Source organism: Mustela lutreola, chromosome 9 (genome assembly GCF_030435805.1).
Source record: "Mustela lutreola isolate mMusLut2 chromosome 9, mMusLut2.pri, whole genome shotgun sequence".
NCBI classification, from domain to species: domain Eukaryota; kingdom Metazoa; phylum Chordata; class Mammalia; order Carnivora; family Mustelidae; genus Mustela; species Mustela lutreola.
In genome coordinates, this window is record NC_081298.1 from 37,747,035 (window position 1) to 37,762,160 (window position 15,126).

The following is a 15,126-nucleotide window of genomic DNA, read 5'->3' on the forward strand; positions in this document are numbered from 1 at the left end:
ATGAGTGGAGAAAATTGGGAGATCAGAATTCCAGAAAGATCTAGTCTTCATTCATGCCTGTATTCCTGTCCCGATTCTACCACATTACAGTCTTTAGGATGCTTTGGGAACATTCTTAAAATGTCAACATTTATTATTTAATGCCTTTTCTAAAATGCATGACTCTATTTTGGGCAAATAATGAAATCTCTGTCATTTATGTACACATAGAGGCCTGGAATCAATCCTTTTGAATGCCCATTCTTGTATACTACTGTGACAATAAATAGAATAAATGCGGGATTTAGGTTGCAGGCACACGCTCTGTCAGCACAGAGTTCTGTTTTGTTTTGTTTTTCTTCAGAATCCTTTATGTAGCTTAATTCTGTTACACATTTGGGAGTTATTTTCTTAAAATAAAGGACAACAAATTTTGGTGAAGAACACTGGACTTTCACCAAAGGAAGTGTTGATCACAACTTGTCACTTTAGCGACACTTTTCCACCAACTTCTGGTCATCATTTATGGACACCACCCTTGCTTAGGTCTCCTCCAACCCCTGGATGCTTCTTGTCAGTCTCCTTCCCTCTACTGCCTTATTGCCCTGACCGTAAATGCAGGGGTCTTTCCAACTTCACTCCTAGGGCAGCTTTGCTGTTAATATTCCTTATTTGAACTCATCCAGTTCCCTGCTCTTTGATGGTTTCCCAAATGACACCCCAACTCCCAACTTAGGCCCATTTCTAACTGCCTGTTCAGTGTATCTGTTTTGATAGCTAAAAAGGCATCTCAAGCCAAACATAGCCAAAGTTAAACATTGGTTTCCACTTCTGGCAAATCTGTTTCTCCGGAAGTCTTTTTGACATCCATAAATGGAGGTCCACTCTATAGTGCTTAGATCACACTCTCAACTTACCCTTGACTTTCTCTGACTCCTCACATCCAATCCATCAGAAAGACATGTTGCCTTAGCTGTAAGATTTATCTAGGCTCCCAACATTCCTGCCCTTCCCCACTACATGTACAGTTTGTACCATCAATAGCAATGAGTCTTTCACTCTGCCTCCTTTGCTCAGCTCTATCCCCTTATAGTCTATACACAAAAGTAAGAGCGGTTCTTTTAAGATGTAAGTTGTCTCATGTCCTACACTAATTCAAACCCTCCACTGACTTCTCAACTCACTTGAAATAAAATCTTATAGACAAAAAGGATTAAGACCACACTTAAAATTATGAGCACTCAGTAATACATATACTGAATCATTGTATTGTACACCTGAAACTAATATAACACTATTGATTATATGTCAACAAAATAATTAAAAAAAAATCTTAGAGTCTTGAGAATTCAGTCACTTGTTTCCTTTCTGAGTTCAACCCTTGCCACTTTCCTCAACACCTAACTCTAGTCCAGCCTAGCTGATCTGTCCACTGTTCCTTTAACATGCTCTTGACTCAGGACCTTTGCACACACTGCACTCCCTAAAATTTCTTTCTTGAAGAGCAAGACTTTTTCCTTTAGATCCCATAAGCCTCGCTCAAAGGTCACTTTATCAGAGACACCTTCCCTGACCAGTTTCTGTAAAGTGGAACTTCTCCCCCTTCCCTCTTTATTTCTTCCCTAATTATTTTGCCAGATAAGCCTTGTTTCCATCGATAGGTACTTCCTACTTACCTACTTCTTGTCCAATCCCTGAGAACAGGCACTGTCAGGGTTTATCCACTGATTGATCTGCAGTGCCTACAACATTGCTGGTTCATAGAGGTTAATCAATCCATCAATCGCCCCATATTACTTTTTATATGTATCAGCACGGGAGCCTCACTTGAAAATAAAGAAAGGTCAATGGGAAAGAGAACCAAGGGAAATCAGAAACCTGTCCTTGGAAAAAGAGATTTTTTAAAAAGCTTTGCTCCTCAAATGGGGCATTATTACCTGGGAGCTTCTCTTATTAGAAATGTAGATTTGGGGACTCATTATAAACCTAAAGAATAGACTCTAGTTAAATGAGTTAATATGAAGCAGAGTTGATTTTAATTTTTCTAGACCTCAGTGGTGTTTCTCTGGGCATCTGGATGGGTGAGCCGCAGCTGTGTGGACCTCCTTAGCACCCAGGGACCAGGTGTGTACTTCAGCGTTAGGAGGGCCCAGAAATGTGAATTCTATCAGGGTTCCCTAGTAATTTGTATGCACAATGGAGTGAGAAGGTTTACCCTAGAGTCCTGCAAATGCATCTCTATCTTTCCTCAATGAAACACCCTGTCCTATCTGAACAAGGTTGCCGCTTGCCTTATATCTGACACTGAGCGTCCTTTGTATTGTCTGCTTCCCAGACCTTGTGATTTATAAATGGTTGATAAATGAGAAAAGTGACTTGCGCCAGGGAATCTAATAAGACCAGGCACCCTGCTGCTATTCCATTTTTGATGTGGGAAATACCCCACCCAAGAGAATCTGCAGAGGCAGAATTGTCACTCACAAGATCATAGTCCCCTGTCAAGAAGCAGGCTGCCAATTTGAGCCAAAACAAGAGTCCATTGAGAATCACCACAGGCAAAACCTTCCTACTGGGTGATCTGAGAAGACAGGTACTTTGTGAAACAGAGCTGAATATTCAGATTGGCAGAAGGGAGACAGTATAGTTGCATTTATGTTGTACCTTGTTCCTCCCTTGAGTTTTCCCCTGGTAGCTGCTGTAATTTCTATATTTTATCTGGTCATTGTTCAAATTTGGTTTGCCAGATCATTCTGAGCTCTCCTGACAGGCTGTTGGTATAAGGTCAGAAAATAACATTTCACACTTACCTGAGATGGGGATTTGAGAGCACGTGATTAATTGGGGAATGCTCTTGGGGGAAGGGGGGTGAGAAAAGTAGAATAGGATAGGGAAAGACGTGATGCACAGATGTGGGCTCAGCTCCAGTTTAGACTCATCTTAACCCCACAGGGAGCTGTGGAGGACGCAGGCCACCAAAGACTATATCCAACCTTGAGTCAAAGAGTTTGGTCATTTTTACCCTCTTCCAAGTCAGCTGCAAGCTGTCTCCTGAAATTGGGTGGTAGACTCCCAGACATTTCCCCATGAGGCAACTCTCAAAGGCCATGGGCAAGTGTCAGAATAAGGAAGGTAGTAGTGAGCTGTAGTAACCAACACTCACAACAGCTGGGGTTTGTGTCTACCACAGGTATTAACAACTATTCTTCCTTACACCCTTTTGGGGAGTTGTTCCTTCATCTAGATTGGAAATATGCCTAGTGATTCTATGCGAAGATATAACATTCTTTCAATTTTAGATATTAACATCCTTAATTTGATTACTATTTGCTGTTTCAAATGCAGTGTTAATTATTAACTCATTTAATCCTAATAACAATGGAATCGTCTAAATGCTATTGCTCTTCTTCACCGATGAAAAATTGTTACACCAAAAGCTTGAGAAGTTTGAGTTTAGGCAGTCTAGCTCCAGACTTCTTATTAGTGGTCACTAGACTATGAGACACCATATGGATGACCACTGCTTTGAAAGCAGACATGGCCCCAGAAAGTTTCATTCAGTGCTAACACAATGTAGGTACCCATTTTATGTTGGCCAAAGGAACCAAATGAAACGATATTGGATTAAAAATATGGATCCCTTTGATCTGTATAAAACAGGAAACATTAATTTAGCTCCTAGTTCTGTGGGTGAGAAATTTGGGCTGGCAACAGCCTTGTAGTTCTGTTCTTGAGGGGCATTCTGGGGTCAGCTGCCAGTTATCTAGCAGTCCCGACTCTTGGACTGGTTGTCTAAAAGCTGGAGTGATGGACACAAATGAGCCATCGGTCTCTCATCATCTAACTGGCTACTCTGGGCTTGCTCACCTACCATCTTGGTAGTGTTTCAACAAGGAGAATAAAAATAAAAGATAAGGCATCATGAAGTCAAGAATTGGTACACTATCACTTCTTGGTCATTCTTTTGACCAAAACAAGTCACAAGGCCATCTCAGATTCAGAAGTTGAAATTGACTTCATAATTTGATGGGAGGAGCTTTAGAGTCACATTGCAAAGGGTAGAGAAACCAAGGAAGGAATTCTTTGTAACCCTTTTTGCTTTTACCAGAAATCTCATTGTGTACCTGTTTGTTACATGTAAATATGCAGTAGAAACCTTTCCATCACAGTTAGTACTTTCTTTTACATATGAAATATTAATAATGTTAGATTAGGAAACCTAGAAACCAAATCACTACTATGAGCCAGCTAATAAAAAAATCGGTGTACACATCTGAAACAAGAAGTCTGCTCCTTGATGTTCCTTTCTTTTTCTTCTGAAAATACTAGAAAAATATCTCATCAGTAGCTCTACAGTCCTACAATAAATATTTATTTTAAGCCAGGTTAAAGTAGATTTAAATGTTATACAATGAAATTTGAGTCTCCCATCAACCCCATTCTACTACCTTGTCTTACTCCAAAGAATGACCACTATCAAAGGACATTTGTGTTTCCAAACATTACCTCCCTGAGTGGGAATATAATATACATACTATCTTCCATTTTTCTATTCACTTAGCACTGTGTCTTAAAGACATTTCCCTATAACACAAATAGTTTTAACTCATTTTTAAAATATAGTATAGTAGTCCCTCTGATGTCCAGGGATATGCCATAGATAATTTACTTATTCCCTTGTAGATAGTTAATTCTACTGCTTCCAGGTTTTCAGGTCTTATAGACAATGATGGGGAGTGAATTCTTTTGCATATTCCTTTAGATTCACTTATAAGAGAATATTTAAGAAAAGTTCAAGAAGAGGAATTTATAGGTTAAACATGGTCTTTTAAAATTCAAAGGATATTGATTAAATTAACTGCAGTGAGGGTGTGCCGATTACCAATTTTAGACTCCTATAAAATAGCACATGCATGTAGGATATTTTTTACATGCTCATAGACCATACAGATAGTCCCTGACTTACCATATTTCAGTTTGTGATTTTTAAATTTTACAGTGGTGCAAAAGCAATATGTGTTCAGTAGAAACTGTACTTCACATTTTAAATTTTGATCTTGGACTAGCGATATGTAGTAAGATACTCTCTTGTGATGCTGGGCAGCAGCAGCCTCAGCTCCCAGTCAGCCACGTGATTATGAGGAGAAACAACCCATATACAACCATTCTGTTTCTCACTTTCAGTGAGAAGAGTCAGTAACTCACATATATTCAACACTCCTTTTTATTTATTTATTTATTTTTTTGAGAGTATGTACAAGTGGCGGGAGAGGGACAGAGGGAAAAGGAGAGAGAATCTTAAACTGGCTTCACACTCAAAACAAAGCCAAAGTGAGGTTTGATCTCACCACCCTGAGATCAAGACCTGAGTTGAAATTAAGAGTCCGACGAGGCAACCCACGGAATGGGAGAAGATATTTCCAAATGACAGTACAGACAAAAGGTTGATATCCAGGATCTATAATGAACTCCTCAAACTCAACACACACAAAACAGACAATCATATCAATAAATGGGCAGAAGATATGGACAGACAATTCTCCAATCAAGACATACAAATGGCTATCAGACACATGAAAAAATGTTCATCATCACTAGCCATCAGGGAGATTCAAATTAAAACTACATTAATATATTACCTTACACCAGTTAGAATGGCCAAAATTAGCAAGACAGGAAACAACATGTGTTAGAGGGGATGTGGAGAAAGGGCAACCCTCTTACACTGTTGGTGGGAATGCAAGTTGGTGAAGTTGGTGCAGTCTCTTTGGAGAACAGTGTGGAGATTCCTCAAGAAATTAAAAATAGAACTTCCCTATGACCTTGCCATTACACTCCTGGGTATTTACCCCAAAGATACAGATGTCGTGAAAAGAAGGGCCATCTGTACCCCAATGTTTATAGCAGCAATGGCCATGGTCGCCAAACTGTGGAAAGAACCAAGATGCCCTTCAACGGACGAATGGATAAGGAAGATGTGGTCCATATATACTATGGAGTATTATGCCTCCATCAGAAAGGATGAATACCCAACTTTTGTAGCAACATGGATGGGACTGGAAGAGATTATGCTGAGTGAAATAAGTCAAGCAAAGAGAGTCAATTATCATATGGTTTCACTTATTTGTGGAGCATAACAAAAAGCATGGAGGACATGGGGAGAAAGAGAGGAGAAGGGAGTTGGGGGAAATTGAAAGGGGAGGTGAACCATGAGAGACTATGGACTCTGAAAAACATTCTGAGGGTTTTGAAGGGGCGGGGGGGTGGGAGGTCAGGGTACCAGGTGGTGGGTATTATAGAGGGCATGGATTGCATGGAGCACTGGGTGTGGTGCAAAAATAATGTATACTGTTATGCTGAAAATAAAAAATAAATTAAAAAAAGAGTCCAACACTTAATCAACTGAGTCACCCAGATGACCCTCAACACTTTATTATTAAACAGGCTTGTCTTAGATGACTTTGCCCCACTGTAGGCTAATGTAAGTGTTCTAAGCACATTTAAGGTCTGCTAGGTTAAGCTGTGATGCTTGGTAGGTTAGGTATATGAAATGCATTCATTTTCCACTTAGGATACTTTCAACTTACTATAAGTTTATCCAGATGTAATCCCATCATAAGTTGAGGAATATCTATATGCATTAGCAAATATTAACATTTTTGTCACTATTCAACTATTCTAATTTTAGAGGTCTGGTCACATGATTGCGTAATTTGCACTTCTTTAAAAATAAGCGAGGTTGTATATCTTTCCAAAATTTATAGACAGTTTATATTTAATTTTGTGAAATGCTTGTTTGTATTCTTAACTCATTTTAATATTGTTTTCAAGAAAAATCTGTATAAGACTTTTAAATTTTTTAAAATTTTTTAATCTTTTTATTTTTTTGGGTAAAAGCACTTAAAGTAAGATCTACCCTTCTAACAAAGTTTTAAGTGTACATTATTGTTGACAAGGTACAGTGTTATAGAGCAGGTCTCCAGGATTTATTCATGTTGCTTAATAAAAACTCACATCCATTTATTAGCAACTCTCCATTTCCCCCTCCCCTTGATCCCTGGATTCTATGAGGCTACTCTGAGTCTATAAATTTGACTATGTTAGAGACAGTAAGTAGAATCATGCAACATTTGTCTTTCTGTGACTGGCTTATTTCCCTTAGCATAACATCCTCAAGGTTCATCAGACTGTCACATAGTGCAGAACTTCCTCCTTTTTAAAGGCTAAATAGTATATATTTTATATCTATCTATATACATATATGTATTATATATATGTTGATATATATATCTATATATCTAACCTATATATAAATATATATATCATATTTTCTCTAGTTTATACATATATGTCCTATATATAAGTATATATATGTTTTCTTTATTTATCTGTTAATAAACATTCAGTTTGTTTCCATATCTCAGCTATTGTAAATAGTGCTGCAGTGAATATAAGAATGCTAATATCTCCTCAAGATCCTGATTTTAATTCTTTTGATAAATACCCAGAAGTGGGATTTCTGGATCATATGGTAGTTCTCATTTTAATTATTTTGTGGAACCACCATACTGTTTTCCATTGTAGCTGCACCATTTTACATTCCCACCGACAGTATCCTAGAACAACAGTTTCTCCACATCCTTGAAAACACTTGTCTTCTATTTTTTTTTTTTTTTAATAACTATCATGGCAGGTATGAGGCCTATACCACAATATATAAAACTTTTATCACAAATAAAATGAACCTTTTTGTCTATGACAAATATTACTGCTATTTTTAAAAATGCACTTAATTGAGAGGTGTGACATACATGGAAAATGAACTAATCTTAAGTACAATTCAATCAATTTTGAATAAATACATGCACCTATGAGACCATCAAACAAATCATGGTATATAGTATTTCTAGCTGTTCAGAAATTCCTTTATGCAGCTTTCTAGTCAATCGCCTTATACTTCCACAGAGGCAACCACTAACCTGACTTCTAAGAAGGTAAATTAGCTTTTCCTCTTCTTGAATTTGATATAAAGTTAACTATATAATATACACTCTTTTCCATGTGGCTTCTCTGTTCAACGTGTTTTTCTTTTTCTTTTTTTTTTTTAATGACATTTCATTTATCAGTAGTTTGTTCTAATCTTGGTGTAATATTTTATTGTATTTTCATAATGAAATTTATCTATTCACTTGTTGACGCACACATAGGGTATTTTGAATTTTGTTCTATTGTGAGCTAGGTTGCTATAAACATTTTCGTACAAGTGCACACTCTTACTTAGCATTGATATCCACTTAAGAGTAGAATATCTAAGTCATAGGGTGGTTAATTTTTAACTTTACTAAGAAAACTAATTTCCAAGGTGACTGTGCCATTTCCTATTTCCATTAGCAGTGTATGAGATTTCCAGATGGCCCACATCTCAATACTTAATATTTTAAAACTTTATAGTTTTAAGTCTTTTAATATGTGTGTGAGTAATATATCTCCTTGTAGCTTTGTTTTGCATTTAGTTGACAATTAATGAGGTGATCTTTTTTTTTCTATGTGTCTGTTGGCCTATTATCCATCTTTTGTGAAATATTTTGTGAAACTTGTTTTCTATTTTAAAAGGAGTCACTTTATTCTAGTATTGATTTGTAGAAATTATTTATTGAGGATATGAAACTTTTGTTATATATAAGTTTGATATATATATATAAGTTGCACATATTTTCTCCCAGTCTAATGTTTATCTTTTTATTTTTTTCATAATGGTGTTGTTTTTGATTAGCAGAAGATTTTAGTTTTTATGTTTTACTTTTGAATTTGTCTCTCTTGCTGTTAGTATTTTTAAGTCCTTTCTAAAAAATCTGTTTCCCCTTCTTCTATGATTTATTTCAAGTTAATTTTTGTGTATGGTATGGGTCACAGATACTTTTTTCTATATAGACAGTCAGTTCTAGCACCATTTGTTGAAAGGTTTTCCCATTAAGTTGACTAGATATCTTGGTTCTATTTTTGAGCTTTCCATTTTATTCCATGTTATACTGGTCTATCCATACAAAAGAGTCACACTACATAAATTACTGTCACCTCTTAGTAAATCTTGAAATCATGTAGTTTAATTCCTTTTTAAAAGAAGTTATTTGGGGTGCCTGGGTGGCTCAGTGGGTTAAGCCTCTGCCTTCGGTTCAGGTCATGATCCCAGGGTCCTGGGATTGAGCCCTGCATGGGCTCTCTGCCTGCCTCTCTGCCTACTTGTGATCTCTGTCAAATAAATAAAATCTTTTTAAAAAAGTTATTTGAGAGAGAGAGAGAGTGCATGGGGGGAGAGAGGGAGTAGCAGAGAGAATTTCAAGCAGACTCCCCACTGAGCATTGAGCCCTCAGGGCTCCATCTCAGAACCCTGAAATTATGACTTGAGCTGCAATCAAGAGTCAGACACGTAACTAACTGGGCCACACAGGCACCCTAATTACTTTAATTTTATCATTTTTCCAAATTGTTTTGCTATTCTAGATATTTTACAGTGGATTTTAAAGTCAGCTTATCAGTTTCTACAAGAAAGATTCCTAAAATTTTAATTGTGATTGCATTGAATCTATAGATCAATTTGGGGAGAATTTATACCTCAATAATTTAGAATCTTTTAAGCCATGAACATATTATTTCTCTACACTATTTAGAGCCTTTAATTTCTCACAGCAATATTTTGGTGAAGTTTTACATGTCATTCACTTAAATTTATTCCTAAAATATGATTTTTGATGCTATATAAACTAAGAGGTTTAATTATACATGGGTGTCAAATTTTATCAAATGATTTTCCTTATATGTTTAGATGACCATGTTTTTTATAGTTAATATAGTACATTATTCATTGCTTTTCAAATTTGAATTCAATTTTGTATTCCTTAGATAATCTCCACTCGGTCATGGTTTATATATTTTGAAATCAATTTATTAAAACTTTGGAAAGAATACTTTGGGTTAATGATGGATATTAGTTTGTAAGTTTTTTTCATGTTTCATATCAAGGTCATGCTGACCTCAAAATTAGAATGTTACCAATTATATATATAATTAATTAATTATATAGTATTAATATATTTATTAATTACATATTATATATCAATTGCATTTGCTATATAACATATAATATGTTCACACAGTATATAATAGTAATATATACATTATTAATATATCACATATTAATTATGTATGTATTTTGAAAAGACAAATTGGAACAGGAAAAATCTAATCCTACAAGATTACATGTAAGGTGATACTGATTATAAATTTGAATACTTTATATTTAACTACTTCACTACCCTCTATGTTAGTATTTATATTTAAACATACACTGTATGTTGATGTATAAGGCACGAAATTTTATATAATAGTTAAATAATTTTATGTTTGCTGTTTGAATTCTCACACAGAAAAATATAAATTAGACATGGTAAAATATTCATTCTCACCTCTTAACATTATTACAGTTGAATGCGTTTTCTCCACCCATTGCTCCTTGACCCCAATTAGGAAAAAGAAAATATCTGAAAAGTAGAGAAAACCTTGTTTCTTCAAGGAAACATGAGGAAAATATTGTAAAGCAATCCTTCTCAGTACTACAATGTCTTGAGGAAGAGGGAAGGCAGCATAAATAGTCTCTGGCACTTACCATCATAGTGTTCTCTGGAGTCCAATATAGAAGTCCTGCATTCTAAGCATCATCTGTCTAAAGGCTCATCTAAATATCCATTGGCTATGGTGATATGATCCAGAACCACAGAGCGTTTAAAAAAGAGACAAAGAATCTCCTTTGGAGTTGAGGTTCAACCATAGATGTTAAGTGTAGAAATGGAAATCACATGAGCACAGAAGGCAATTGAAGACTAGCCTGAGATTTTTCCCACCACAGCATTCAGTATTGAAATATAGAGAACAGAGTTCTAAGGGATAAATATATAGCTTCAAGAATTTGTACCCAGGTATATTTTACTTAACTATAATGGCAATACAGAGATATATTTAAGCATGCAGTATTAGAGATCAGAATAATAAGCTCAGCTTATGGAAAAATATTAGGTCTATCAGGAATAAATCCAAGTTTAAAATCAGGAATGAGGAGAGAAAAAAGAAATCATGGTAAAAGGAAGAGCAATAGGTATCGAATCCCCCAAACTTAAAAATTAAGATCAAGGAATAACCATTATATTAATCAAGGAACTTTTGACAAAGTAAGCATATAAATGTTAAATATCTGTTTATAATATGTAAATACCAAAGATTGGGAGGGGAGTTTGAAGAAGATATACTAGTTTCCTTATTTTTCAGAATAGGAAGTCAATAGAACTTGTCTAAATTTGAAACATAAGGTTAAGAAAATACTCTAACATCGTAAAGTATGTCTAATCTAATATATTGATTTCAGATTGCTCTTTTGGCAATTAAAGTCAGGTGGTGAAGCAACATATATCTGAAGCTCAGTATTTCTTAATTTCAATGCAGGTTTTGCTGCCTACCTTTGGTTAAGTGTACCTAATTTTTAATTAAAAGTCTAAGTAAGTGTAGCATTATAGTGTGATAACCATCTTCCCAAAATAACTTACATTTATTTGTTTATCATTTATTATTTAGATGGATATATTTACATAGACATCCCTAAAATATTAGTCCTTAAGTGTTGACAATGATTATTTTTGAGTGGTAAGATATGGAGTAATTTTGAAAATGTTTTCTTGTGTATTTTGGGGTTGTCTGATTTCTTATAATGCTTATATAATATTTGCATTACTTATGTATAAAATCATCCTTCTAATATTATGAAAATTAAAGTAAATGATATTTGACTTAAAAATACAAACTGGAAACCACAATGGTCAAAGACTTTATATATATGTATAAAATAATACTCAAAGAAAAAGGACAAAGAACAAAAACAAAAGGTGAAATATCACTGACCAATACATCAATACATTAAAAATAAATAGTGCAGATTCTCTAGTAATCAAAGAAATTCAAATTCAAGTCAACTTTTCTTTCTCTCTTTAATCTTCTAAAGGAGTATTGAGCTGGTCGCCTCACAATCTGATGTTGGAAGATAAACTGATATAACTTATCTAAAATGCAATTTGGCAACATTTGTCTGAGTTTTAAAAATACTCATAATCCACAACTTCAGGAACTTCAGCCTGCAAAAATACTCATCTATGAAAATAGATGACAGATTATGTATTTCAGTTATTGCTAGAAAAGAAAAACAAAAAATAATCTGAAAGTCCAACAATAGAAATTAGTCTATGAGAAATAATAGTTTCCATTTATTGAACTTTCATAACATGTCCAATTTTGTCAGGGGTTTTCCATATGTGATCTCATTTTATCTTTATAATGACAGAGGGAATAAAGGTTATTGATATTTTGCACTTGAGAGACTGCCCATCTGAGAGGTTAGGAAACTTAGTGGAGATTACCAAAATCATATGTGGTAAGGATTAGATGCAGTGTCTGAAAATGAATATTCTTCAATTTTATGAGCTTCCTTCCTTTCTATAAATATTGTGCATCCATTTTAAATGAGGGTTTCATTTTGTTGAGTCATCATTGAATTGACCTATCCACAATGCTGGTCAAGTGTAAATGTCATTTTATTAACATTTGGTTATAAAGATATAAAGATTTGAAAAAGTAAATACCAAATTTTGGTTCTCAACTCCTCATGTTGGGAGCTTAGAAGTTGCCACTCTATCTGAAAAGCAAGTAAAAAGTTGAACAAACTGTATAATCAACAACTCTTCTTGGATCCCTAAGAGAATCTAAGAGGGGAGGGAGGGTACAGTGCAAACTGCTGTCCACAGGACTGGAGAGACAGACAGGTTGCTACAAGGAGTCACAGCTTATCAGCATGAAGACTCAGGAGTATAAACCTCCATGGGAACCAGTGCCTGGATAGGAAAAACCTGAACAGTAATTGAGTAATTGCTGAAGGCTCAGTGTAGACAACTCTGAGAGTTGAACATTCCAGAGAGACCCAGTCTTGATGTGGGGAAAGTGCCACAGTTTTGTGAGATTTACCTGTGGGAGATTAATCAGGTTCTTAAAATAAATATTGGAGAAAAATCTCCTCATGCTTTTGGCAGAGGGAGAGGAAAGAGGAGTCATTGTATAATGCACTAGAACACTCTGAAATTCTTAACAAGGCCTGCTTTCCTGAGAAGCTGATTAAACAGAGCCTAATCTGTTGGGATTTTATCAGAGACTAACTGAATGGGGGGCAGGGAAATATCCAACTCCAGCCATCCTGGCCCACCTGAGAGGGGAGAATAATATCTGATAAACACCTGTAATGTTCCCAGTCCAGGGGCATAGTCTTACTAAAAGACTGAGACTTAGTCACAGGACTGCTGGTTCTGTGGTTCACCTCAGAATGGTTCACCTCCCCCCACAGCTCACCACCGCATCACCAAAGGCCTGTTTACAGTAATTTCCTTTACCAGGTACAACATGTCTGGTCGTCAGGAAAAAGTTATAAGACATTTCAAAAAGCAAAAACAACAACAAAAGAAGCAATTTGAAGAGACTGAGTGAGCATGAAAACTAGACATGGCAGGGATATTGCAGGGATCACATCGGGATTTAAAAAAAACTATGATTAATATGCTAAAGACTCTTATGTATAAAGTAGACAGAGCACAAGGACAGATGGACAATATAAGCAGAGAGATGCAAATCCTAAAAAAAGAACCAAAAACACGGAAACAAAAATGAAGAATGTGTTTGTGAGCTCATTAGTAGACTAGACACAGCTGAGGAAAGAACCTCTGAGCTTGAGGAAATCTCGATAGAATCATTTAAAACTGAAAAGCAGAGAACAGAGACTGAGAAAAATAGAACAGAATATGTAAGGCCTGTAGGACAGTTTGTAAAAGGTGTTAACATCTGCATAATGAGAACACAAGAAACAGAAGAGAGAAAGGAACGGAAGAAATATGTGAAACAATAATGACTGAAATTTTCCCCAAATTAAAAATTTGGTGTGTAGATGTTTCTCACAATGTTGTTTCTTTAAAAATATTACTTTTTTGTTATTAAGATTTTTTAAAAGATTTATTTATTTATTTATTTATGCTAGAGAGAGGAGAGAGTGTGTGAGCTGGGAGAAGGGCAGAGGAAGGAGAGAACCAGACTCCCTGCTGAGCACAGACCCAACATGGACTTGATCTCACATTCCTGAGATTATGACCTGAGCTGAAATCAAGAGTCAGATGCTTAACTCACTGAGTCATCCAGGTACCCCTATTACTGTTTTTAATTTTAATTCTAGTAGTTAACATACACTGTTATATTAGTTTCAGATGTAAAATACAGTGATTCAGCAATTCTGTACATTAATTCAGTGCTCATCATAAGTGTACTCTTAATTTCCTTCACCTATTTCACCCATCCCCACCACTGATCTCCTCTTTAGTAATCATTAGATTATTTTCTATAATGAAGAGTCTGTGTCTTGATTTGCCTCTCTCTCTTTCTCCTTTGTTCATTTCTTAAATTCCACATATGAGTGAATCATATAGTATTTGTCTTTCTCTGACTTATTTTACTTAGCATTATGTTCTCTAGCTTCAACCATACTGTTGCAAATGGCAAAATGCCATTCTTTTTTATGGCTGAGTAATATTCCATTACATATATAGTCCACATTATTTTTACCATTCTTCTATTGATGGACACATTGGCTGCTTCTGAGATTTGGCTACTGTAAATAATGCTGCAGTAAACATAGGGGTCCAGGTATCCCTTTGTATTAGGGTTTTTATATTTGGGGGGTAAATACTAGTAGTGCAATTACTGAATCATAGGGTAGTTCTATTTTTAGCTTTTTGAGAAAACTCCATACTGTTTTCCAGAGTGGCTGCACCAATTTACCTTCCCACCAACAACACATGACAGTTCCTTTTTCTCCACATCCTTACCTACCTGTTGTCTCTTATTTTATTTATTTATTTATTTATTTATTTATTTATTTATTTTTAAGATTTTAGCCATTCTGACAGGTGTGAGGTGATACTTCAATGTGTTTTGATTTGCATTTCCCTGAAGATGAGTGATGTTGAGCATCTTTTCATGTGTCTATTGGCCATCTGCATGTCTTCTTTGGAGAAATGT